This window comes from Tripterygium wilfordii, chromosome 3 (assembly GCF_013401445.1).
Source record: "Tripterygium wilfordii isolate XIE 37 chromosome 3, ASM1340144v1, whole genome shotgun sequence".
In the NCBI taxonomy this organism is placed as follows: Eukaryota; Viridiplantae; Streptophyta; class Magnoliopsida; order Celastrales; family Celastraceae; genus Tripterygium; species Tripterygium wilfordii.
The window spans coordinates 6,178,548-6,205,807 of NC_052234.1; positions in this window are offsets into that span (position 1 = coordinate 6,178,548).

Sequence of the window (27,260 nt, forward strand, 5' to 3'; positions counted from 1 at the left end):
TTTTTCGCATCTTTACCTTACGAAATGTTGTACGCAAGATAAAAAGCGAGCTAGACTTCTAAGAACAACAAACAGAGTACAACGGTCCACTTTGATGCCATGGAGTTGCTCAACTCTCTCCATAGATGAGCTTTTCACGTTTTTGGGTAATGTCAAACATAACTTGGTCTATTCACATCTTTACCTTACGAAATGTTGTACGAAGGCTAAACTAGCTAGCTAGACTTCTAAGAACACTAAACAGAGTACAACGGTCCACTTTTATGTCATCGAATCGCTCAACTCTCTCCATATATGTCTTTTTCACGTTTTTGCGCAATTTCAAACATAACTTGGTCTATTCGCTTGTTTACCTTAAGAAACGTTGTACGGAAGCTAAACTAGCGAGCTAGACCTATAGAAACACTAAACAGAGTACAACGGTCCACTTTGATGCCGGAGTTGCTCAACTCTCTCCATAGATGAGCTTTTCACGTTTTTTGGCAATTTCAAACGTAACTTGGTCTATTCGCGTCTTTACCTTACGAAATGTTGTACGAAAGCCAAACTAGCGAGACTTCTAAGAACACGAAACCGATTACAACGGTCTACTTTGGTGCCATCGAATTGCTCAACTGTCTCCACAGATGAGCTTATCATGTTTTTGAGCAATTTCAAACATAACTTGGTGTATTCGCATCTTTATCTTACGAAACATTGTATGAAAGCTAAACTAGCGAGTTCGACTTCTCAGAAAAGTAAACAGAGTACAACTGTCCACTTCGATGCCATCGAGTTGCTCAACTCTCTCAATAGATGAGCTTTTCACGTTTTTGGGCAAATTCAAACATAACTTGGTCTATTCGCATCTTTACCTTGCAAAACGTTGTACGAAAACTAAACTAGCGAGCTAGACTCCTAAGAACACTAAACAGAGTAAAATGGTCCACTTCGATGCCATCGAATTGCTCAACTCTCTCCATAGACGAGCTTTTCACGGTTTTGGGGAATTTTAAACATAAGTTGGTCTATTTGCATCTGTAGTTTACGAAATGTTGTACGAAAGCTAAACCAGCGAGTTAGACTTCTAAGACCACTAAACATAGTGCAACGGTCCACTTTGATGCTTTATAATTGCTCAACTATCTCCATAGACGACCTTTTCACTTTTTTGTGCAATTTCAAACATAAGTTCGATTATTCGCATCTTGACCTTTCATTTCACGAAAGCTAAACTAGTGAGCTAGACTCCTAAGAACACTAAACAGAGTACAACGGTCCACTTTGATGCCACCGAATTGCTGAACTCTCTCCATAGATGAGCTTTTCACGTTTTTGGGTAATTTTTAACATAACTTGGTCTATCCGCATCTTTACCTTACGAAACGTTGTACGAAAGCTAAACTAGCAAGCTGGACTTATAGAAACACTAAACAGAGTACAATGGTCCACTTTGATGACATGGAATTGCTCAACTCTCGTAATGGACGAGCTTTTCACATTTTTGGGGAATTTCAAACGTAAGTTGGTCTATTCACATCTTTACCTTACGAAACATTGTACGAAAGCTAAACTAGCGAGCTAGACTTCTCAGAAAACTAAACAGAGTACAACGGTCCACTTCGATACAATCGAATTCCTCAACTCTCTCCATGGATGAGCTTTTCACGTTTTTGGGCAATTTCCAACATAACTTGGTCTTTTAGCATTGTTACCTTACGAAACATTGTACGAAAGCTAAACTAGTGAGCTAGACTTCTTTGAACACTAAACAGAGTACAATGGTGCACTTTGATGCCATGGAGGTTCTCAACTCTCTCCATAGATGAGCTTTTCACATTTTTGGGTAATTTCAAACATAACTTGGTCTATTCGCATCTTTACCTTACGAAACGTTGTAGTAAAGCTAAACTAGTGAGCTACACTCCCAAGAACACTAAACAGAGTAAAATGGTCCACTTCGATGCCATCGAATCGCTGAACTCACTCCATAGGCGACCTTTTCACGTTTTGGGGCAATTTCAAACATAACTTGGTCTATTCGCATCTTTACCTGACGAAACGTTGTACGAAAGCTAAACTAGTGAGAAAGACTTCCAAGAACACTAAACAAGGTACAACGGTCGACTTTGATGTTTTGTAATCGCTCAACTCTCTCCGTAGACGACCTTTTCACATTTTTGTGCAATTTCAAACGGAAGTTGGATTATTCGCATCTTCACCTTACGAAACATTGTACGAAACCTAAACTAGTGAGCTAGACTCCTAAGAACACTAAACAGAGTGAAATGGTCCACTTCGATGCCATCGAATCATTCAACTCTCTCCATACACGACCTGTTCACGTTTTTGGGCAATTTCAAACATAACTTGGTCTATTCGCATCTATACCTTACGAAACGTTGTACGAAAGCTAAACTAGCAAGTTAGACTTCAAAGAACACTAAACAGGGTACAACGGTCGACTTTGATGCTTTATAATTGCTCAACTCTCTCCATGGACGACCTTTTCACATTTTTGTGCAATTTTCAACATGAGTTGGATTATTCACATCTTCACCTTGCGAAACATTCTACGAAAGCTAAACTAGCGAGCTAGACTTCTAAGAACACTAGACAGAGTACAACGGTCCACTTTGATGCCATGGAGTTGCTCAACTCTCTCCGTAGATAAGCTTTTCACGTTTTTGGGCAATTCCAAACATAACTTTGTCTATTCGCCTTTTTAACTTATGAAACGTTGTACGAAAGCTAAACTAGCGAGCAAGACTTCTAATAACACTAAACAGAGTGAAACGGTCCGCTTTGATGCTCTATAATCGCTCAATTTTCTCCATAGACGACCTTTTCACGTTTTTGTGCAATTTCAAACATAATTTGGATTATTCGCATATTCACCTTGCGAAACATTGTACGAAAGAGAAACTAGCAAGTTAGACTTCTAAGAACACTAAACAAAGTACAACGGTCCACTTTGATGCTTTATAATCGCTCTACTCTCCCCATAGACGACAATTTCACGTTTTTGTCCAATTTCAAACATAAGATGGATTATTCGCATCATCACCTTACGAAATATTTTACGAAAGCTAAACTAGCGAGCTAGACTTCAAAGAACACTAAACAGAGTACAATGGTCCACTTCGATGCCATCGAATTGCTCAACTCTCTCCATAGATGTGCTTTTCACGTTTTTGGGCAATTTCAAACATAACTTGGTCTATTCGCATCTTTACCTTACGAAACGTTGTACGAAAGCTAAACTAGTGAGCAAGACTTCTAATAACACTGAACAGAGTACAACGGTCAGCTTTGATGCTCTATAATCGCTCAACTTTCTCCATAGAAGACATTTTCACGTTTTTGTGCCATTTGGAACATAAGTTGGATTATTCGCATCTTCAGCTTACGAAACATTGTACGAAAGCTAAACTAGCGAGTTAGACTTCTAAGAACACTAAACAAAGTACAATGGTCCACTTTGATGCTTTATAATCGCTTTACTCTCCCCACAGACGACCTTTTCACGTTTTTGTGCAATTTCAAACATAAGTTGGATTATTCGCATATTCGCCTTACGAAACATTTTACGAAAGCTAAACTAGTGAGCTAGACTTCTAAGAACATTAAACAGAGTACAATGGTCCACTTCGATGCCATCGAATTGGTCAACTCTCTCCATACATGAGCTTTTCACGTTTTTGGGCAATTTCAAACTTAACTTGGTCTATTCGCATCTTTACCGTACGAAAGCTAAACTAGCGAGCAAAACTTCTAATAACACTAAACATAGTACAACGGTCTGCTTTGGCACTCTATAATCGCTCAACTCTCTCCACACATGACCTTTTCACATTTTTGTGTGATTTCAAACATAAGTTGGATTATTCGCGTCTTCACCGTACGAAACATTCTACGAAAGCTAAACTAGTGAGCTACACTCCTAAGAACACTAAACAGAGTAAAATGGTCCAGTTCGATGCCATCGAATCGCTCAACTCACTCCAGAGATGACCTTTTCACGTTTTTGGGCAATTTCAAACATAACTTGGTCTATTCGCATCTTTACCTTACGAAACGTTGTACGGAAGCTAAACTAGCGAGCTAGACTTCTAAGAACACTAAACAGAGTACAACGGTCCACTTTGATGCTTTATAATCGCTCAACTCTCTCCATAGACTACCTTTTCATGTTTTTGTGCAATTTAAAACAGAAGTTGGATTATTCGCATCTTCACCTCGCGAAACATTGTACGAAAGCTAAACTAGTGAGCTAGACTCCTAAAAACACTAAACAGAGTAAAATGGTCCACTTTGATGCCATCGAATCGCTCAACTCTCTCCATAGACAACCTTTTCACATTTCTGGGCGATTTGAGACATAACTTGGTCTATTCGCATGTTTACCATACGAAACGTTGTACGAAAGCTAAACTAGCGAGTTAGACTTCTAAGAACGCTAAAGAAGCTACAACGGTCAACTTTGGTGCTTTACAATCGCTCAACTCTCTCCATAGACGACCTTTTCACGTTTTTGTGCAATTTCAAACATGAGTTGGATTATTTGCATCTTCACCTTCTGAAACATTCCATGAAAGCTAAACTAGCGAGCTAAACTTCTAAGAACACTAGACAGAGTACAACGGCCCACTTTGATGCCATGGAGTTGCTCAACTCTCTCCGTAGATGAGCTTTTCACCTTTTTTGGCGATTTCAAACATAACTTGATCTATTCGCGTTTTTAACTTACGAAACTTTGTACGAAAGCTAAACTAGCGAGCTAGACTTCTAAGAACATGAAACAGAGTAGAACGGTCCACTTTGATGCCATCAAATTGTTGAACTCTCTCCATAGATGAGCTTTTCATGTTTTTGGGCAGTTTCAAACATAACTTGGTCTATTGGCATCTTTACCTTACGAAACGTTGTACGAAAACTAAACTAGCGAGAAAGACTTCTAATAACACTAAATAGAGTACCATGGTCTGCTTTGATGCTCTATAATCGCTCAAGTTTCTCCATAGATGACCTTTTCATGTTTTTGTGTAATTTCAAACATAGGTTGGATTATTCGCATCTTCACCTTGCGAAACATTGTACGAAAGCTAAACTAGCGAGTTAGACTTCTAAGAACACCAAACAAAGTACAATGGTCCACTTTGATGCTTTATAATCGCTCTACTCTCCCTTTAGACGACCTTTTCACATTTTTGTGCAATTTCAACCATAAGTTGGATTAGTCGCATCTTCACATTATGAAACATTTTATGAAAGCTAAAGTAGCGAGCTAGACTTCTAAGAACATTAAACAGAGTACAACGGTCCACTTCGATGCCATCGAATTGCTCAACTCTCTCCATGGATGAGCTTTTCACGTTTTTGGGCAATTTCAAACATAATTTGGTCTGTTCGCATCTTTACCGTACGAAATGTTGTACGAAAGCTAAACTAGCGAGCAAAACTTCTAATAACACTAGACAGAGTGCAACGGTTCGCTTTCATGCTCTATAATCGTTCAACTCTCCCCGTAGACGACCTTTTCACGTTTTTGTGCAATTTCAAACATAAATTGGATTATTCGCATCTTCACCTTACGAAACATTGTACGAACGCTAAACTAGTGAGCTATACTCCTAAGAACACTAAACAGAGTAAACTGGTCCACTTCGATGCCATCGAATCGCTCAACTCACTCCAAAGATGACCTTTTCACGTTTTTGGGCAATTTGAAACATAAGTTGGTCTATTCGCATCTTTACCTTACGAAACATTCTACGAAAGTGAAACTAGCAAGCTAAACTTCTAAGAACACTAGACAGAGTACAATGGTCCAGTTTGATGCCATGGAGTTGCTCAACTCTCTCGGTAGATGAGCTTTTCATGTTTTTTGGTAATTTCAAACATAACTTGGTATCTTCGCATCTTTAACTTACGAAACGTTGTACGAAAGCTAAACTAGCGAGCTAGACTTCTACGAACATGAAACGCAGTAGAACGGTCCACTTTGAGGCCATCGAATTGCTCAACTCTCTCCATAGATGAGCTTTTCACGTTTTCGGGCAATTTCAAACATAACTTTGTATATTCGCATCTTTACCTTACGAAACGTTGTACAAAAACTAAATTAGCGAGCAAGACTTCTAAAAACACTAGACAGAGTACAACGGTCCACTTTGATGCCATCGAATTTCTCAACTCTCTCCATAGATGAGCTTTTCACGTTTTTGGGCAATTTCAAACATAACTTGGTCTATTCGCATCTTTACCTTATGAAACCTTGTACGAAAACTAAACTAGCGAGCAAGACTTCTAATAACACTAAACAGAGTACAATGTTCCGCTTTGATGCTCTATAATCGCCCAACTTTCTCCGTAGACGACCTTTTCACGTTTTTCTACAATTTCAAAGATAAGTTGGATTCTTCGCATCTTCACCTTGCGAAATATTGTACGAAAGCTAAACTAGCGAGTTAGACTTCTAAGAACACTAAAAAAAGTACAACGGTCCACTTCGATGCTTTATAATCGCTCTACTCTCCCCATAGACGACCTTTTCACGTTTTTGTGCAATTTCAAACATAAGTTGGATTATTCGCATCTTCACCTTATGAAACATTTTACGAAAGCTAAACTAGTGAGCTACACTCCTAAGAACACTAAACAGATTAAACTGGTCCACTTCGATGCCATCAAATCGCTCAACTCAATACATAGATGACCTTTTCACGTTTTTGGGCAATTTCAAACATAACTTGGTCTATTTGCATCTTTAACTTACGAAACGTTGTACGAAATCAAAACTAGCGAGCTATACTTCTTAGAACGGTCCACTTTGATGTCGTTCAATTGCTCAACTCTCTCCATGGATGAGCTTTTCATGTTTTTGGGCAATTTCAAACATAACTTCGTCTATTCGCATCTTTACCGTATGAAACGTTGTACGAAATCTAAACTAGCGAGTTAGACTTCTAAGAACACTAAACAAGGTACAACGGTTGACTTTGATGCTTTGTAATCGCTCAACTCTCTCCATGGACGACCTTCTTACGTTTTTGTGTAATTTCAAACATCAGTTGGATTATTCGCATCTTCACCTTCCGAAACATTCTACGAAAGCTAAACTAGTGAGCTAAACTTCTAAGAACACTAGATAGAGTACAACGGTCCACTTTGATGCCGTGGAGTTGCTCAACTCTCTCCGTAGATAAGCTTTTCACTTTTTCGGCAATTTCAAACATAACTTGGTCTATTCACATCTTTAACTTATGAAACTTTGTACGAAAGCTGAACTAGCGAGCTAGACTTCTAAGAACATGAAACAGAGTAGAACGGTCCACTTTGATGCCATCGAATTGCTGAACTCTCTCCACAGATGAGCTTTTCACGTTTTTATGAAGTTTCAAACATAACTTGGTCTATTTGCATCTTTACCTTACGAAACGTTGTATGAAAACTAAACTAGCGGGCAAGACTTCTAATAACACTATACAGAGTACAATGGTCCGCTTTGATGCTCTAGAATCGCTCAAGTTTCTCCATAGATGACCTTTTCATGTTTTTGTGCAATTTCAAACATAAGTTGGATTATTCGCATCTTCACCTTGCGAAACATTGTACGAAAGCTAAACTAGCGAGTTAGACTTCTAAGAACACCAAACAAAGTACAACGGTCCACTTTGATGCTTTATAATCGCTCTACTCTCCCTATAGCCGACCTTTTCATGTTTTTGTGCAATTTCAACCTTAAGTTGGATTATTCGCATCTTCACCTTACGAAACACTTTACGAAAGCTAAAGTAGCGAGCTAGACTTCTAAGAACACTAAACAGAGTACAACGATCCACTTCGATGCCATCGAATTGCTTAACTCTCTCCATGGATGAGCTTTTCACGTTTTTGGGCAATTTCAAACATAACTTGGTCTGTTCGCATCTTTACCGTATGAAATGTTGTACGAAAGCTAAACTAGCGAGCAAAACTTCTAATAACACTAAACAAAGTAAAACGGTCCGCTTTGATGCTCTATAATCGTTCAACTCTCCCCATAGATGACCTTTTCACGTTTTTGTGCAATTTCAAACATAAATTGGATTATTCACGTCTTCACCTTATGAAACATTGTACGAAAGCTAAACTAGTGAGCTACACTCCTAAGAACACTAAACAGAGTAAACTGGTCCACTTCGATGCCATCGAATCGCTCAACTCACTCCATAGATGACCTTTTCACGTTTTTGTCAATTTGAAACATAACTTGGTCTATCCGCATCTTTACCTTATGAAACGTTGTACGAAATCTAAACTAGCGAGTTAGACTTCTAAGAACACTAAACAAGGTACAACGGTCGACTTTGATGCTTTATAATCGCTCAACTCTCTCCATAGACGACCTTTTCGCATTTTTGTGCAATTTCAAACATGAGTTGGATTATTCGCATCTTCACCTTCCGAAACATTCTACGAGAGCTAAACTAGCGAGCTAGACTTCTAAGAACACTAGACAGAGTACAACGGTCCACTTTGATGCCATGGAGTTGCTCAACTCTTTCCATAGATGAGCTTTTCACGTTTTTGGGCAATTTCGAATATAACTTGGTCTATTCACATCTTTAACTTACGAAACGTTGTACGAAAGCTAAACTAGCTAGCTATACTTCTAAAAACACGAAACAGAGTACAACGGTCCACTTTGATGCCATCGAATTCTCAACTCTCTCCATAGATGAGCTTTTCACAGTTTTGGGCAATTTCAAACATAACTTGGTCTATTTGCATCTTTACCTTATGAAACGTTGTACAAAAGCTAAACTAGCGAGCTGGACTTCTAAGAAAACTTCCACTTTGATGTCATGAAATTGCTCAACTCTCTCGCTAGTCGTGCTTTTCACATTTTTGTGCAATTTCCAATGTAGCTTGGTCTATTGGCATCTTTACCTTATGAAACGTAGTACAAAAGCTAAACTGGCGAGTTAGATTTCTAAAAATACTAAACGGAGTACAACAGTCGATTTTCATGCTTTGGAATTGCTCAACTCTCTTCATAGACGAGCTTTTCACACTTTTGTGCAATTTCAAGCATAACTTGGTCTATTTGCATCTTTAGCTTACGAAAGATTGTACAAGCTATTCTAGCAATCTAGACTTCTAAGAACACTAAATAGATTAAAATGGTCCACTTTGATGCTTTGGAATTGCTCAACTCACTCCGTAGACAAGCTTCACGTTTTTGTGTAATTTCAAACATAACGTGGTCTATTCGCATCTTTAGCTTACGAAATGATGTACAAACACTAAACTAGCGAGCTAGACTTCTAAGAACACTAAACAGAGTACAACGGCCCACTTTGATGTCACAGAATTGCTCAAATCTCTCCATAGACAAGCTTTTCACGTTTTTGTGCAATTTCAAACATAAATTGGTTTATTCGCATCTTTACCTTACAAAACCTTATATGAAAGCTAAACTAACGATCTAGACTTCTGAGAACACTAAACAGAGTATAACGGTCCGCTTTGATGCCATGGAATTGCTCAACTCTCTCTCTCCATAGTCTTGCTTTTCATGTTTTTGTGCAATTTCCAACATAACTTGGTCTATTGGAATCTTCACCTTACCAAACGTTGTACGAAAGTTAAACTAGCTCGTTAGATTTCTAAAAATACTAAACGGAGTATAATAGTCCATTTTCATGCTTTGGAATTGCTCAACTCTCTTCATAGACAAGCTTTTCACGTTTTTGTTCAATTTCAAACATAACTTGGTCTATTCGCATCTTTAGCTTATGAAACATTGTACAAAAGCTAAACTAGCGAGCTAGACTTCTAAGAACACTAAACAGAGTAAAACTCCACTTTGATGCTTTGGAATTGCTCAACTCTCTCCATAGACGAGCTTTTCACGTTTTTGTGCATTTTCAAACTTGAACTTGGTCTATTTGCTTCTTTAGCTTACGAAACGTTGTACGAAACCTAAACTAGCAAGCTAGACTTCTAAGAACACTAAACAGAGCACAACGATCCACTTTGATGCCACGGAATTGCTCCTTTCTCTCCATAGACAAGCTTTTCACATTTTTGTTTAATTTCAAACATAAGTTGGTGTATTAGCATCTTCACCTTATAAAATGTTGTACGAAAGCTAAACAAGAAAGTAAGATTGCTAAGAACACTAAATAGAGTATACCTGTCCACTTTGATACTTTGGAATTGCTCAACTCTCTTTATAGATGAGCTTTTCATGTTTTTGTGCAATTTCAAACATAACTTGGTCTATTCGCATCTTTAGCTTACGAAACGTTGTACGAAAGCTAAACTAGTTTGCTAGACTTCTAACAACACTAAGCAGAGTACAACGATCCTCTTTGATGCCATGGAATTGTTCAACTCTCTCCATAGACGAGCTTTTTACGTTTTATTGTAATTTCAAACATAAGTTGATTTATTCACATCTTTAAACATTGTTCGTAAACTAAACTAGCAATTTAGATTGCTAAGAACACTAAATAGAGTACACCCGTCCACTTTGATACTTTAGAATTGCTCAACTCTCTTTATGGACGAGCTTTTCACGATTTTGTGCAATTTCAAACATAAATTGGTCTATTCGCATCTTTAGCTTAGAAAACGTTGGACGAATGCTAAACTAGTGAGCTAGACTTCTAAGAACACTAAGCATAGTACAACGGTCGTCTTTGATTCCATGGAATTGCTCAACTCTCTCCATAGATGAGCTTTGTACGTTTTTGTGCAATTTCAAACATAAGTTGTTTTATTCGCATCTTTGCCTTTCGAAACATTGTACGAGAGCTAAACTAACAAGTTAGACTTCTAACAACACTAAATTGAGCACACCCATCCACTTTGACGCTTATGAATTGCTCAACTCTCTCCATAGACGAGCTTTCCACATGTTCGTGCAGTTTCAAACATGAACTTGGTCTATTCGTTTCTTTAGCTTACGAAACGTTGTACAAAAGCTAAACTAGCGAGCTATACTTATAAGAACACTAAACAGAGTACAACGGTCCACTTTGATGCCATGGAATTGCTCAACTCTCTCCATAGACAAGCTTTTCACGTTTTTGTGTAATTTCAAACATAAATTGGTTTATTCGTATCTTTGCCTTACAAAACCATGTAGGAAAGCTAAACTAGAGATCTAGATTTCTATGAACACTAAACAGAGTACAAGGGTCCACCTTGATGCCATTGAATTGCTCAACTCTCTCCATTGTCGTGCTTTTCACATTTTTGTGCAATTTTCAACATAAAAGGTCTATTGGCATCTTTACCTTACGAAACGTTGTACGAAAGCTAAACTAGCGAGTTTGATTTCTAAAAATACTAAACAGATTACAATAGTCCATTTTTGATGCTTTGGAATCCCTCAACTCTCTTCATGGACGAGCTTTTCACGTTTTTGTGCAATTACAAATATAAGTTGGTCTATTCACATCTTTAGCTTATGAAACATTGTACGAAATCTAAACTAATGAGTTAGACTTCTAAGAACACTAAACAGAGTTCAACGGTTGACTTTGATGCCATGGAATTGCTCAACTCTCTCCATAGACGAGCTTTTCACATTTTTGTGTAATTACAAACATAAATTGGTCTATTCACATCTTTAGCTAAAAAAACATAGTACGAAAGCTAAACTAGTGAGCTAGACTTCGAAGAACACTACACATAGTACAACGGTCCTCTTTGATTCCATGAAAATGCTCAACTCTCTCCATAGACGAGCTTTTCACCTTTTTGTGCAATTTCAAACGTAAGTTGTTTTATTCGCATCTTTGCCTTGCGAAACATTGTACGTAAACTAAACTAGCAAGTTGGACTGCTAAGAACACTACATAGAGCACACCTATCCAGTTTGATACTTTGGAATTGCTCAACTCTCCTTATAGAAGAGGTTTTCATGATTTTTTGCAATTTCAAACATAAGTTGGTCTATTCGCATCTTTAGCATACAAAACGTTGTACGAACGCTAAGCTAGCGAGGTAGACTTCTAAGAACACTAAACAGAGTTCAACTGTCCATTTTGATGCCATGGAATTGCTCAACTCTCTCCATAGATGAGCTTTTCACGATTTTGTGCAATTTCAAACATAAGTTGGTTTATTCGCCTCTTTGCCTTACGAAACATTGTACGAAAGCTAAACTAGCGATCTAGACTTCAAAGAACACTTAACAGAGTAGAACGGTCCATTTTGATGTCATAGAATTGCTCCTCTCGCTCCATAGTCGTGCTTTTCACATTTTTGTGCAATTTCCAACTTGACTTGGTCTATTGACATCTTTACCTTACAAAACATTGTACAAAAGCTAAACTAGCAAGTTAGATTTCTAAAAATACTAAACATAGTATAACAGTCCATTTTGATGCTTTGGAATTGCTCAACTCTCTTCATAGATGAGCTTTTCACATTTTTGTGCAATTGCAAACATGAACTTGGTCTATTTGCATCTTTTGCTTACGAAACGTTGTACGAAAGCTACTACCAAGCTAGACTTCTAAGAACACTAAACAGGGTATAACGGTCCACTTTGATGCCATGGAATTGCTCCTCTCTCTATAGTTATGCTTTTCACGTTTTTGTGCAATTTCCAACTTAACTTGGTCTATTGGCATCTTTAACTTACGAAACGTTGTACAAAAGTTAAACTAGCTAGTCAGATTTTTAAAAATACTGAACAGAGTACAACAGTCAATTTTGCTGCTTTGGAATTGCTCAACTCTCTTCATAGACGAGCTTTTCACGTTTGTGTGCAATTTCAAACATAACTTGGTCTATTCACATCTTTAGCTTATGAAATGTTGTACGAAACCTAAACTAGTGAGCTAGACTTCTAACAACACTAAATAGAGCACAACGGTCTACTTTGATGCCATGGAATTGCTTAACTCTCTCCATAGATGAGTTTTTTTTCATTTTTGTACAATTTCCAACATAAATTGGTTTCTTCGCATCTTTGCCTGACGAAACATTGTACGAAAGCTGAAGTAGTAAGTTAAACTGCTAAGAATACTAAATAGAGTTTATCTATCCACTTTGAAATTTTAGAATTGCTCAACTCTCTTCATGGACAAGCTTTTCACGTTTTTGTTCAATTTCAAACATAAGTTATTCTATTCACATCCTTAGCTTTCGAAACATTGTATGAAAGCTAAACTAGCGAGCCAGACTTCTAAGAGCACTAAACAGAGTACAACGGTCCACTTTGATGTCATGGATATGCTCAACTCTCTCCATATACGAGCTTTTCATGTTTTTGTGCAATTTCAAACATAACTTGGTCTATTCGCATCTTTAACTTACCAAACGTTGTACGAATGCTAAACTTGGGAGATAGACTTCTAAGAACACTAAATAGGGTACAATAGTCCATTTTAATGCTTTGGAATTGCTCAACTCTCGTCATAGATGAGCTTTTCATGTTTCTGTGCAATTTCAAACAAAAGTTGGTCTACTCGAATCTTTAGCTTATGAATCGTTGTACGAAAGCTAAACTAACGAGCTAGACATGTAAGAACAATAAACAGAGTAAAACTGTCCACTTTGATGTTGTGGAATCGCTCAACTCTCTCCATAGATGAACTTTTCACGTTTTTGTGCAATTTCAAACATGAACTTGGCCTTTTCGCATCTTTGGCTTACGAGACGTTGTATGAAAGCTAAACTAGCAAGCTAGACTTCTAAGAACACTAAATAAAGTACAACGGTTCACTTTGATGCCACGGAATTGCCCCTCTCTCTCCATAGACGAGCTTTTGATGCTTTCGTGCAACTTCAAACATAAATTGGACTATTCACATCTTTACCATACGAAACATTGTACGAAAGCTAAACTAGCGATCTAGGCTTCCAAGAACACTAAACAATGTACAACGGTCCACTTTGATGCCATGGAATTGCTCCTCTATCTCCATAGACGAGCTTTTCACATTTTTTTGTAATTTCAAACATAAGTTGGTTTATTCGAATCTTTACCTTACGAAACGTTGTACGAAAGCCAAACAAGTAAGTTAAACTACTAAGAACACTAAATAGAGTACACCCATCCACTTTGACACTTTCAAATTGCTCAACTCTTCATAGACAAGCTTTTCACACTTTTGTGCAATTTCAAACATAACGTGGTCTATTCGCATATTTAGCTTACGTAATGTTGTACGAAAGCTAAACTAGTGAGCTACACTTCCAAGAACACTAAACAGAGTGCAGCGGTCCACATTGATGACATGGAATTGCGCCTCTCTTTCCATAGAGGAGCTTTTCACTTTTTTGAAATTTCAAACGTAAGTTGGTCTATTCGCATCTTTACCTTACAAAACGTTGTACGAAAGCTAAACAAGCAAGTTAGACTTCTAAGAACAGTAAATAGAGTACACCTGTCGACAGTAATACTTTGGACTTGCTCAACTCTCTTTATAGAGGAGTTTTCAAGATTTTGTACAATTTCCAACATAACTTGGTCTATTCGCATCTTTAGCTTACAAAACGTTGTTACGAACGCTAAACTAGCAAGCTAGACTTCTAAGAACACTAAACAGAGCGCAATGGTCCACTTTGATGCCATGGAATTGCTCCTCTATCTCCATAGAGGAGCTTTTCACTTTTTTGATATTTCAAACATAAGTTGGTCTATTCGCATATTTACCCTACAAAACGTTGTACGAAAGCTAAACAAGCAAGTTAGACTTCTAAGAACACTAAATAGAGTACACCCGTCCACTTTGATACTCTGGAATTGCTCAACTCTCTTCATAACAAGCTTTTCACGATTTTGTGCAATTTCAAACATAACTTGGTCTATTCGCATCTTTAGCTTGCAAAACATTGTATGAATGGTAAACTAGTGAGCTAGACTTCGAAGAACACCAAAGAGAGTACAACAGTCCTCTTTGATGCCATGGAATTGTTCAACTCTCTCCATATACGAGCTTTTTACGTTTTTGTGCAATTTCAAACATACGTTGGTTTATTCGCATCTTTATCTTACGAAACATTATACGTAAAAAAAACTAGCAAGTTAGACTGCTAGGAACACTACATAAAGTACACCTGTCCAGTTTGATACTTTGGAATTGCTCAACTCTCTTTATAGATGAGCTTTTCACGATTTTGTGTAATTTCAAACATAAGTTGGTCTATTCGAATCTTTACCTTACGAAACGTTGTACGAAAGACAAACAAGTAAGTTAAACTACTAAGAACACTAAATAGACTACAACCGTCCACTTTGAAACTTTGGAATCTTTACCTTACGAAACGTTGTACGAAAAATAAACAAGTAAGTTAAACTACTAAGAACACTAAATAGACTACAACCGTTTACTTTGAAACTTTGGAATTGCTCAACTCTCTTCATAGACGAGCTTTTCACGTTTTTGTGCAATTTCAAACATAATGTGGTTTATTCGCATATTTAGTTTATGAAACGTTGTACGAAAGCTAAACTAGCGAGCTAGACTTCTAAGAACACTATACAGAGTGTAACGGTCCACATTGATGCCATGGAATTGCTCCTCTCTCTCCATGGAGGAGCATTTCACGTTTTTTGCAATTTCAAACATAAGTTGGTCTATTCGCATCTTTAACTTACAAAACGTTGTACGAAAGCTAAACAAGCAAGTTAGACTTCTAAGAACCCTAAATAGTGTACACCCGTCCACTTTGATACTTTGGAATTGCTCAACTCTCTTTATAGACGAGCTTTTCAAGATTTTGTGCAATTTAAAACATAACTTGGTCTATTCGCATCTTTGGCTTACAAAATGTTATTACGAACGCTAAACAAGCAAGCTAGACTTCTAAGAATGCTAAACAAAGTGCAACGGTCCGCTTTAATGCCATGGAATTTCTCATCTCTCTTCATAAAGGCTCTTTTCACGTTTTTTGAAATTTTAAACATAGGTTGCTCTATTCACATCTTTACCTTACAAAATGTTGTACGAAAGCAAAACAAGCAGGTTAGACTTCTAAGAACCACAAATAGAGTACACCGTCCACTTTGATACTCTGGAATTGCTAAACTCTCTTCATAGATGAGCTTTTCACGATTTTGTGCAACTTCAAACGTAGCTCGGTCTATTCGCATCTTTAGCGTACAAAACTTTGTACGAATGCTAAACTAGTGAGCTAGACTTTGAGGAACACTTAACAGAGTACAATGGTCCTCTCGCGTCCACTTTGATACTCTAGAATTGCTCAACTCTCTTCATAGATGAGCTTTTCACGATTTTGTGCAACTTCAAACGTAGCTCGGTCTATTCGCATCTTTAGCGTACAAAACATTGTACGAATGCTAAACTAGTGAGCTAGACTTCGAGGAACACTGAACATAGTACAATGGTCATCTTTGATGCCATGCAATTGCTCAACTCTCTCCATAGACGAGCTTTTTACGTTTTTTTGCAATTTCAAACATACGTTGGTTTATTCGCATCTTTACCTTACGAACATTGTATGTAAACTAAACTAGCAAGTTAGACTGCTAAGAACACTACATAGAGTACACATGTCCAGTTTGATACTTTGGAATTGCTCATCTCTCTTTATAGACGAGCTTTCTATGATTTTGTGTAATTTCAAACATAACTTGGTCTATTCGCATCTTTAGCATACAAAACATTGTACGAACGCTAAGCTAGCGAGCTAGACTTCTAAGAACACTAAACAGAGTTCAACGGTCCACTTTGATGCTATCGAATTGCTCAACTCTCTCCATAGACGAGCTTTTAACGTTTTTGTGCAATTTCAATTATAAGTTGGTTTACACCATATTTCCCTTACGAAACATTGTACGAAAGCAAAACAAGCAAGTTAGACCTCTAAGAACACTAAATAGAGTACACCCGTCCACTTTGATAATTTGGAATTGCTCAACTCTCTTCATAGATGAACTTTTCACGTTTTTGTGTAATTTCAAACATAACTTGATCTATTCGCATCTTTAGCTTACGAAACGTTGTAAGAAAGCTAAACTAGCGAGCTAGACTTCTAAGAACACTAAACTGAGTGCAACAGTCCGCTTTGATGCCATGGAATTTCTCAACTCTCTCCAAAGACGAGCTTTTTACATTTTTGTACAATTTCAAACATACGTTGGTTTATTCGCATATTTGCCTTATGAAACATTGTACGAAAACTAAACTAGCAAGTTAGACTGCTAAGAACACTACATAACACCGGTCCAGTTTGATACATTGGATTTGCTCAACTCTCTTTATAGACGAGCTTTTCACGATTTTGTCCAATTTCAAACATAACTTAGTCTATTCGCATCTTTAGCATACAAAACGTTGTACGAACGCTAAGCTAGAGAGGTAGACTTCTAAGAACACTAAACAGAGTTCAACGGTCTACTTTGATGCCATGGAATTGCTCAACTCTCTCCATAGTCGAGCTTTTCATGTTTTTGTGTAATTTCAAACATAAGTTGGTTTATTCCCTCTTTGCCTTGCGAAACATTGTACGAAAGCTAAACCAGCAAGTTGGACTTCAAAGAACACTAAATAGAGTTTATCCGTCCAGTTTGATACTTTGGAATTGCTCAACTCTCTTCATAGACGAGCTTTTCATGTTTTTGTGCAATTTCAAACATAAGTTTGTCTATTCACATCATTAGCTTTCGAAACGTTGTATGAAAGCTAAACTAGCGAGCTAGACTTCTAAGAACACTTAACAGAGTACAACGGTCCACTTTGATGCCGTGGACATGCTCAACTCTCTCGATAGATGAGCTTTTCATATTTTTGTGCAATTTCAAACATAACTTGATCTATTCGCATCTTTAGCTTAGCAAAGGTTGTACGAATGCGAAACTTGGGAGCTAGACTTCTAAGAACACTAAACATAGTAAAATGGTCCACTTTGATGCTGTGGAATTACTCAACTCTCTCCATAGATGTGCTTTTCATGTTTTTGTGTAATTTCAAACATGAACTTCGTCTATTCGCATCTTTAGCTTACGAGACATTGTTCGAAAGCTAAACTAGCAAGCTAGACTTCTAAGAACACTTAACAAAGTACAACAATCCACTTTGATGCCACGGAATTTCCCTTCTCTCTCCATAGACGAGGTTTTCATGCTTTTGTGCAACTTCAAACATTAATTGGACTATTCACATCTTTACCTTATGAAACATTATACGAAAGCAAAACTAGCGATCTAGAATTCGAAGAACACTAAACAGAGTACAACGGTCCACTTTGATGCCATGAAATTGCTCCCCTCTCTCAATAGACGAGCTTTTCACGTTTTTGTGTAATTTCAAACATAAGTTGGTCTATTTGAATCTATACCTTACGAAATGTTGTACGAAAGCAAACAAGTAAGTTAAACTACTAAGAACACTAAATAGAGTACAACCGTCCACTTTGATACTTTGGAATTGATCAACTCTCTTCATAGACGAGCTTTTCACGTTTTTGTGCTATTTCAAACAAAACATGGTCTATTCACATATTTAGCTTACGAAACGTTGTACGAAAGCTAAACTAGCGAGCTAGACTTCTAAGAACACTAAACAGAGTGCAACGGTCCACATTGATGCCATGGAATTGCTCCTCTCTCTCCATAGAGGAGCATTTCATGTTTTTTACAATTTCAAACATAACTTGGTCTATTCGCATCTTTAACTTACAAAACGTTGTACGAAAGCTAAACAAGCAAGTTAGACTTCTAAGAACACTAAATAGAGTACACCCATCCACTTTGATACTTTGGAATTGCTCAACTCTCTTTATAGACGAGCTTTTCAAGATTTTGTGCAATTTCAAACATAACTTAGTTTATTCGCATCTTTAGCTTACAAAACGTTGTTATGAGCGTTAAACTAGCAAGCTAGACTTCTAAGAACGCTAAACAGAGTGCAACGGTCAGCTTTGATGCCATGGAATTGCTCCTCTCTTTTCATAGATGAGCTTTTCGTGTTTTTGTGCAATTTGAAACATAAGTTGGTCTATTCACATCTTCACCTTTCGAAACGTTGTATGAAAGCTAAACTGGCGAGCTTGACTTATAAGAACACTAAATAGAGTACAACGGTCCGCTTTCATGGCATGGACATGCTCAACTCTCTCGATAGACTAGTTTTCATGTTTTTGTGTAATTTCAAACATAACTTGTTCTATTCGCATCTTTAGCTTACAAAAGGTTGTACGAATGCAAAACTTGGGAGCTAGACTTCTAAGAACACTAAACAGAGTACAATAGTCCATTTCAAGCTTTTCATGTTTTTGTGCAATTTCAAACATAACTTGGTCTACTCGTATCTTTAGCTTATGAATCGTTGTACGAAAGCTAAACTAACGAGTTAGACTTCTAAGAACACCAAACAGAGTTCAACGGTCCTCTTTGATGCCATGGAATTGCTCAACTCTCTTTATAGACGAGCTTTTCATGATTTTGCGCAATTTCCAACATAACTTCGTCTATTCGCATCTGTAGCTTGCAAAACGTTGTATGAACGCTAAGCTAGCGAGGTAAACTTCTAAGAACACTAAACAGAGTTCAATGGTCCACATTGTTGCCATGGAATTGCTCAACTCTCTCCATAGATGAGCTTTTCACGTTTTTGTGCAATTTCAGACATAAGTTGGTTTATTCCATCTTTGCCTTACGAAACATTGTATGAAAGCTAAACTAGCAAGTTAGACTTCTAAGAACACTAAATAGAGTTTATCCGTCCACTTTGATACTTTGGAATTGCTCAACTCTCTTTATAGATGAGCTTTTCATGTTTTTGTGAAATTTCAAACATAAGTTGGTCTATTCACATCTTTAACTTTCGAAACGCTGTACATAAGCTAAACTAGCGAGCTAGACTTTTAAGAAAACTAAGCAGAGTACAACGGTCCACTTTGATGCCATAGACATACTGAACTCTCTCGATAGACGAATTTTTCATTTTTTGTGTAATTTCAAACATAACTTGGTCTATTCGCATCTTTAGCTTACCAAAGGTTGTCCGAATACTAAACTTGGGAGGTAGACTTCTAAGAACACTAAACAGACTACACTGGTCCATTTTGAGCTGTTCATGTTTTTGTGCAATTTCAAACATAACTTGGTCTACTCGCATCTTTAGCTTACGAATCGTTGTACGAAAGCTAAACTAACGAGTTAGACTTCTAAGAACATTAAACAGAGTAAAACGGTCCACTTTGATGCTGTGGAATTGCTAAACTCTCTCCATAAACGAGCTTTTCACGTTTTTCGGTAATTTTGAAACATAACTTGGGCTATTCGCATCTTTAGCTTACGAAACATTGTACGAAAGCTAAACTAGCGAGCTAGACTTCTAAGAACACTAAACTGAGTGCAACGGTCCACTTTGATGCCATGGAATTTCTCCTCTCTCTCCATAGAGGAGCTTTTCACGGTTTTTGCAATTTCAAACATAAGTTGATCTATTCGCTTCTTTACCTTACCAAACGTTGTACAAAAGCTAAACAAGCAAGTTAGACTTCTAAGAAGACTAAATAGAGTACACCCATCCACTTTGATACTTTGGAATTGCTCAACTCTCTACATAGATGAGCTTTTCACGTTTTTGTGCAATTTCAAACATAACTTGGTCTATTCGCATCTTTAGCTTACGAAACGTTGCACGAAAGCTAAACTAGCGAGCTAGACTTTTGAGAACACTAAACTGAGTGCAACGGTTCACTTTGATGCCATGGAATTTCTCCTCTCTCTCCATAGAGGAGCTTTTCACGGTTTTTGCAATTTCAAACATAAGTTGGTCTATTCGCATCTTTATCTTACAAAACGTTGAACGAAAGCTAAACGAGCAAGTTAGACTTCTAAGAACACTAAATAGAGTACACTCGTCCACTTTGTTACTTTGGAATTGCTCAACTCTCTTCAAAGATGAGCTTTTCATGTTTTTATGTAATTTCAAACATAACTTGGTCTATTCGCATCTTTAGCTTACGAAATGTTGTATGAAAGCTAAACTAGTGAGCTAGACTTCTAAGAACACTAAACCGAGTGCAACGGTCCACTTTGATGTCATGGAATTTCTCAACTCTCTCCATAGATGAGCTTTTTACGTTTTTGTGCAATTTCAAACAAACGTTGGTTTATACGCATCTTTGCCTTACGAAACATTGTACGTAAACTAAACTAGAAAGTTAGACTGCTAAGAACACTACATAGAGTACACCTGCCCAATTTGATACATTGGATTTGCTCAACTCTCTTTATAGATGAGCTTTTCAGGATTTTGTGCAATTTCCAACATAACTTAGTCTACTCGCATCTTTAGGTTGCAAAACGTTGTACGAATGCTAAGCTAGCGAGGTAGATTTCTAAGAACACTAAACAGAGTTCAACGGTCCACTTTGATGCCATGGAATTGCTCAACTCTCTCCATAGTCGAGCTTTTCACGTTTTTGTGCAATTTCAAACATAAGTTGGTTTATTCCATCTTTGCCTTACGAAATATTGTACGAAAGCTAAATCAGCAAGTTAGACTTCTAAGAACACAAAATAGAGATTATCCGTCCACTTTGATACTTTGGAATTGCTCAACTCTCTTCATAGACGAGCTTTTCACGTTTTTGTGCGATTTCAAACATAAGTTGGTCTATTCACATCTTTAGCTTTGAAAACGTTTTATGAAAGCTAAACCAGTGAGCTAGACTTCTAAAAACACTAAATAGAGTACAACGGTCCACTTTGATGCCATGGACATGCTCAACTCTCTCGATAGACGAGCTTTTCATGTTTTTGTGTAACTTCAAACATAACATGGTCTATTCATATCTTTAGCTTACCAAAAGTTCTACGAATGCTAAACTTGGGAGCTAGACTTCTAAGAACACTAAACAGAGTACACTAGTCCATTTCAATGCTTTGGAATTGCTCAACTCTCGTCATAGACGAGCTTTTCATATTTTTGTGCAATTTCGAACATAACTTGGTATACTCGCATCTTTAGCTTATGAATCGTTGTACGAAAGCTAAACTAACGAGTTAGACTTCTAAGAACACTAAACAGAGTGCAACGGCCTACATTGATGCCGTGGAATTGTTCCTCTCTCTGCATAGAGGAGCTTTTCACGTTTTTTACAATTTCAAACATAAGTTGGTCTATGCGCATGTTTAACTTACAAAACGTTGTACGACAGCTAAACAAGCAAGTTAGATTTCTAAGAACACTAAAAAGAGTACACCCGTCCACTTTGATACTTTAGAATTGCTCAACTCACTTTATAGAAGAGCTTTTCAAGATTTAGTGCAATTTCAAACATAACTTGGTCTATTCGCATCTTTAGCTTACAAAACGTTGTTATGAATGCTAAACTAGCTAGCTAGACTTTTAAGAACGCTAAACAGAGTGCAACGGTCTGGTTTGATGCCATGGAATTGCTCCTCCCTCTTCATGGAGGCTTTTTTCACGTTTTTTGAAATTTCAAATATAAGTTGGTCTATTCACATATTTACATTACAAAATGTTGTACGAAGCCTAAACAAGCAAGTTAGACTTCTAAGAATACTAAATAGAGTACACCCGTCCACTTTGATACTCTGGAATTGCTCAACTCTCTTCATGGATGAGCTTTTCATGATTTTGTGCAATTTCAATATAACTTGTTCTATTCGCTTCTTTAGCATACAAAACGTTATACGAACGCTAAGCTAGCGAGGTAGACTTCTAAGAACACTAAACAGAGTTCAACGATCCGCTTTGATGCCATGGAATTGCTCAACTCTCTCCATAGATGAGCTTTAAACATTTTTGTGTAATTTCAAACATAAATTGGTTTATTTGCATCTTTACCTTACGAAACGTTGTACGAAAGCTAATTTAGCGATCTAGACTTCTAAGAGCACTAAACACAGTACAATGGTCCACTTTGATGTCGTGGAATTGCTGAACTCTCTCCATAGTCGTGCTTTTCACATTTTTGTGTAATTTCCAACATTACTTGGTCTATTGGCATCTTTACCTTACGAAACGTTCTACGAAAGCGAAACTAGCGAGTTAGATTTCTAAAAATACTAAACAGAGTACAACTGTCCATTTTGATGCTTTGGAATTGCTCAACTCTCTACATAGACGAGCTTTTCATGTTTTTGTGCAATTTCAAACATAACTTGGTCTATTTGCATCTTTAGCTTATGAAACGTTGTACGAAAGATAAACTAACGAGCTAGACTTCTAAGAACACTAAACAGAGTGAAACGGTCCACTTTGATGCATAGAGATTACTCAGTTACGACTCTCTATCGACAGCAATCTCCTCCTCAACAGAAAGAACAACTTGGCTTCGATACCAAAACTGACCATGATACTGATAATAAAATGAAAATAAACTATAAGTAAATAAAATTTTTCCTCGAGATAATACTTCAAGACGATCTGCTAGATCTTGCCATTCAGGCCAAAGAGCATCTATTCTGTTATCAACAGCGTCAAGTCTTGCTCTTAAACCTAGGTAAGTTACTGGTGTACTGGGAGCTATTAAATCTTCTAATCTTTCAAATACTCTTCATATCATCTTACTTGTCTTTCTAATATATTTTGCCGATGTCTTAGTTCCCTAGCTAATGGTATAGACATTCACACAATGACTAAAGAAAGATAAACATAAACAAACATCATTCATTATAAAAAAGTATCTTACATGAGTGAGCAATCTAGTTGAATGAAGAGAACCAGACGAGAATGATATACAAGCACGCGAGAGATCTACACTCCAAGCCTTTGTTATCCTTTTTCACAACGTACCTCTAATACAAAGAGATGTGCCTTATATAAACTTTTACAAGGATGAAAGGGTCCCATCGCCGAATTACCGCAATAACCTTCAAGTCTATCCAAAACACTTAAACTTTAAAGAAATTTCTATCGGCAGACAAAAGTAACTGTGCCAGCATCTTCACTTTTCAGGAAAGTTCTATTGGCAGAGAAAAAGAACTATACAATAATTATACTTTTCTGCAATGATTACCCTTCTCGTCCTAGCAAAGGGTCCACATCATAGTTGGAGTCAATAATGTTAGCATGCTCTGGATCGTCCGATAGAATCTTGATAGGAGATGAGGTCGATGAGCCAGAAGAGTCCAAAACTTCAAATAATTGCCTTTTAAGCTCTTCACGAGAATTTCCTTTTAGGTTTGAATAAATCTATTAGATTACTATTCTTTTCATGGTTAACAGAAGTAGAACTTCTGGGCAGAGTAATCACACCCCTGGCTTCAAGATACCCTTTTGATCAAAAAACTAATATTTATCCCACCATTTGACATAAATTCTTTGGTTAAGGTAGGAAAAAGATTCTTCTTGATGAAATTTTCTGAAAGAGTAGGGATACACATCGTAATCCCATTTAACAATCCAAGGGATTTGATAGCAAGCAACAAAAAGGAGATTAAGGTTATTTATACCTTAATTAAACTTGCAGAATTTTTCTTGTACCTAGGAAACATTATGGGGTAGGCATAAAGGAATTAAACCCCAATTCCGAAATCAGCGGTAAAACCAGTTTGGGAATTTCTACTGAGCCGGATCCTTTTCCAACTGGAATTGTACCACCAGCTAAATTTTCTAGCTTTATTGTTGTAGAAAAGAGCATTGCTCCTGGCTTCAATATAATCGAAGTAATTGTATTGCTTTGGTAAGTAACCGAAGTGGTGAAGTTACCTGAAAGACAGAGGGCTAGCTAACCCCCAATCTTCTAGAGTCAAGATTTTCTTGATAATTAATTTTGAACAAGCCCATTCAGCCCCTTTGACAGTAGGTTCAAAGATGACAGAACCAGAGACTACTTGTTTGGAAGTAATTTGGATAAACGAGTAGATAAACTCTTTATTGGAAACCGCTGGAGCTGTGAATTTATAAGCTTCTTCAACCAGTCTGTTAGACTTGTTAGATGACGAAGTTACCTCTCTAAGAGGAGAATTTCTCGTTTTCTTGAAATTGGGAGATTTCATTACTCCTTTGAGTTTCCCATCCCTGCAAAAATTCTCTGGTTAGAAAATCAAGCAAAGAGTTTAACTCTCCCTTTATGTATTCAATATCAAAATCAAACACAGACAGAATTCCCTACCATCTAGCAAATATCTGTTTGGAAGCTAGATTTTTAACATCCTTAGTTAAAATATCCTTAGCTGCACTACAATCTATCCTTAATAGAAAATTTTGATTTATTAAATCTGATTCAAACTTTTGAATACAAAGTACTATCGCTAAGATTTCTTTTTTAACAGTAGAATAAGTTATTCTACTTCCTGACCAAACCCCTGAAGTGAACCTAACAAGATTTTCTTTGTTTCCGCATTTTTGCTTCAGGATTCCTCCGTAGCCTTTATCAGAGGCATCTGTCTCTATAATTTTGTAGGCATTTGGGTCTGGTAATGCAAGACAAGGAATTTCCTTAGTTTTACTCTTGATTTTTTGCATTGCTCTAGTATGAGCTTCTATCCAATCCGGAGGATTTTTGTTTTTCAATCTTTCGAATAATATCTTAGCATCAATTGCTAAGTCTTTGTAAAAATATGAAAGATAGTTGAGACTCCCAAGAAACCTTCGTAGTTGTTTCTTGTCTTTTATTTCATCCGAAAATTTTTCTGAAAAACTTATAGCTCTCTCAATAGGTTTAATCGAGCCTTAAGTTATATCATGTCCTGAAAACCGAATTTTGGTTTGGAATAACCTCATTTTTCTGGCTGAAACTACCAGTCCAGCTTTCTCAATAATTTTGAGAAAATTTGCCAGATGTTTTACTACTAGTCTATGGATTTAAAAAATACTAAACATCATCAATATATACAATCGTGAAAGTCGAGTAAGGATTAAATATCTCATTCATAATCCTTTGAAATTCTGAAGGAGCATCTTTTAATCCAAATGGCATTACATTCCATTCATAGTGCCCGAAGGGTACTGTAAAAGCAGGCTTATAACAATCTTTTTCGTCAATCTGGATTTGCCAATATCCCGACTTTATATCAAATTTTGAAAATATTATAGCATCATAAAGTCTGTTTAACATATCTCTTTTATTAGGAATCAGGTACCTAATCCATTGAAGCGCCTTATTTAAGGGCTTATAATTTATAACCAACCTTGGTACACCACGTTCTAGTTCGGCAGCATTTTCAACATAAAACGTTGGACAGCTCCAAGGGCTAGAGCTTTTCCAAATTAATTTTTTCTTTTCTATTTCAGCAACCTCTGTTTTACAGAGTTCCATATGCCTCTCATTCATAGCAATGGGCCTTGCGTTTGTAGGAATTTTTCTTTCATCAAAATCCTTTTCATAGGGTAGTTTTTTTTCTATCCCAAAAAGCATTCGAGATCTCTGAGCATACTTTATCTGTAAAGGATTTAGTGATTCTTTCTATTTACCTTTTCATCTCGGTAGTGGCTAACCTTTGAGCTAATTTCTCAGTTCTTATTTCCTCACTCAAAGAATTAAATAAATTCTTGTTTTCTATTAATGGAAGTTAAGATAACGTCTACTATCTTTTGTTCCGGAGGTTCAATAAAATCAAAATTTATTTTACTTCCATTGGTCTCCGATTAGATTCCTGATTCGTCTATTAGACGAATTGGGTAGAGTTTCAGTAAAAACTCATTCCCAAGTATAATGTCATGTGAAATGTTCTTAAGCAGAATGAATGGAATAGAAATACATACCTGGCTGTTGCAAACCACTGCATTCTCCAATTTGTATCTAACCTGTAGAGGCTGTCAGTTTGCAGATCGAATCACCTGAGTAGTCTTTGAGAAATATCTTGATGGTACAAGACCTTCTCTTATGCAACAGACATCCGCTCCAGAGTCAATTAATGCTTTTGCTTCAAACGTATATTCATTCTGAATTACAATGGTTACCTTAGCGAACCATCTTTGTCCAGTAGACTCTATAAGACTTACCTGAGGAATTCCTCATTTCTGGCTTTACTGGTCTCTCCAATAATCTCTCCCATTGCTTCTTTCTTTAATATTTCCATCATGGAGTCCAGTTCTTCGTCCTCATCTTTTCTTTGATCATTCATAGAGTATTCCTCCAGAGAGCTAACACGATCCTTTAAGGATTTTATTTCTTGTTTAAGAAGTTTTACTTCTTGCTGTAGATCATCTGTCGAGGTCTTTCTCAAAACAGATTTCTCCTTTATTCTATTGATTACATGAGTCACATCGTAAGGAATTGTAGTCACCTAAACCCTTTTCTTTAGACTATAAGAGTCTTTCCCAAAATTTTCTTCGAGTCTCAGGGTCTTGTATTAGGTATATTAGATCCAAGACAAGATT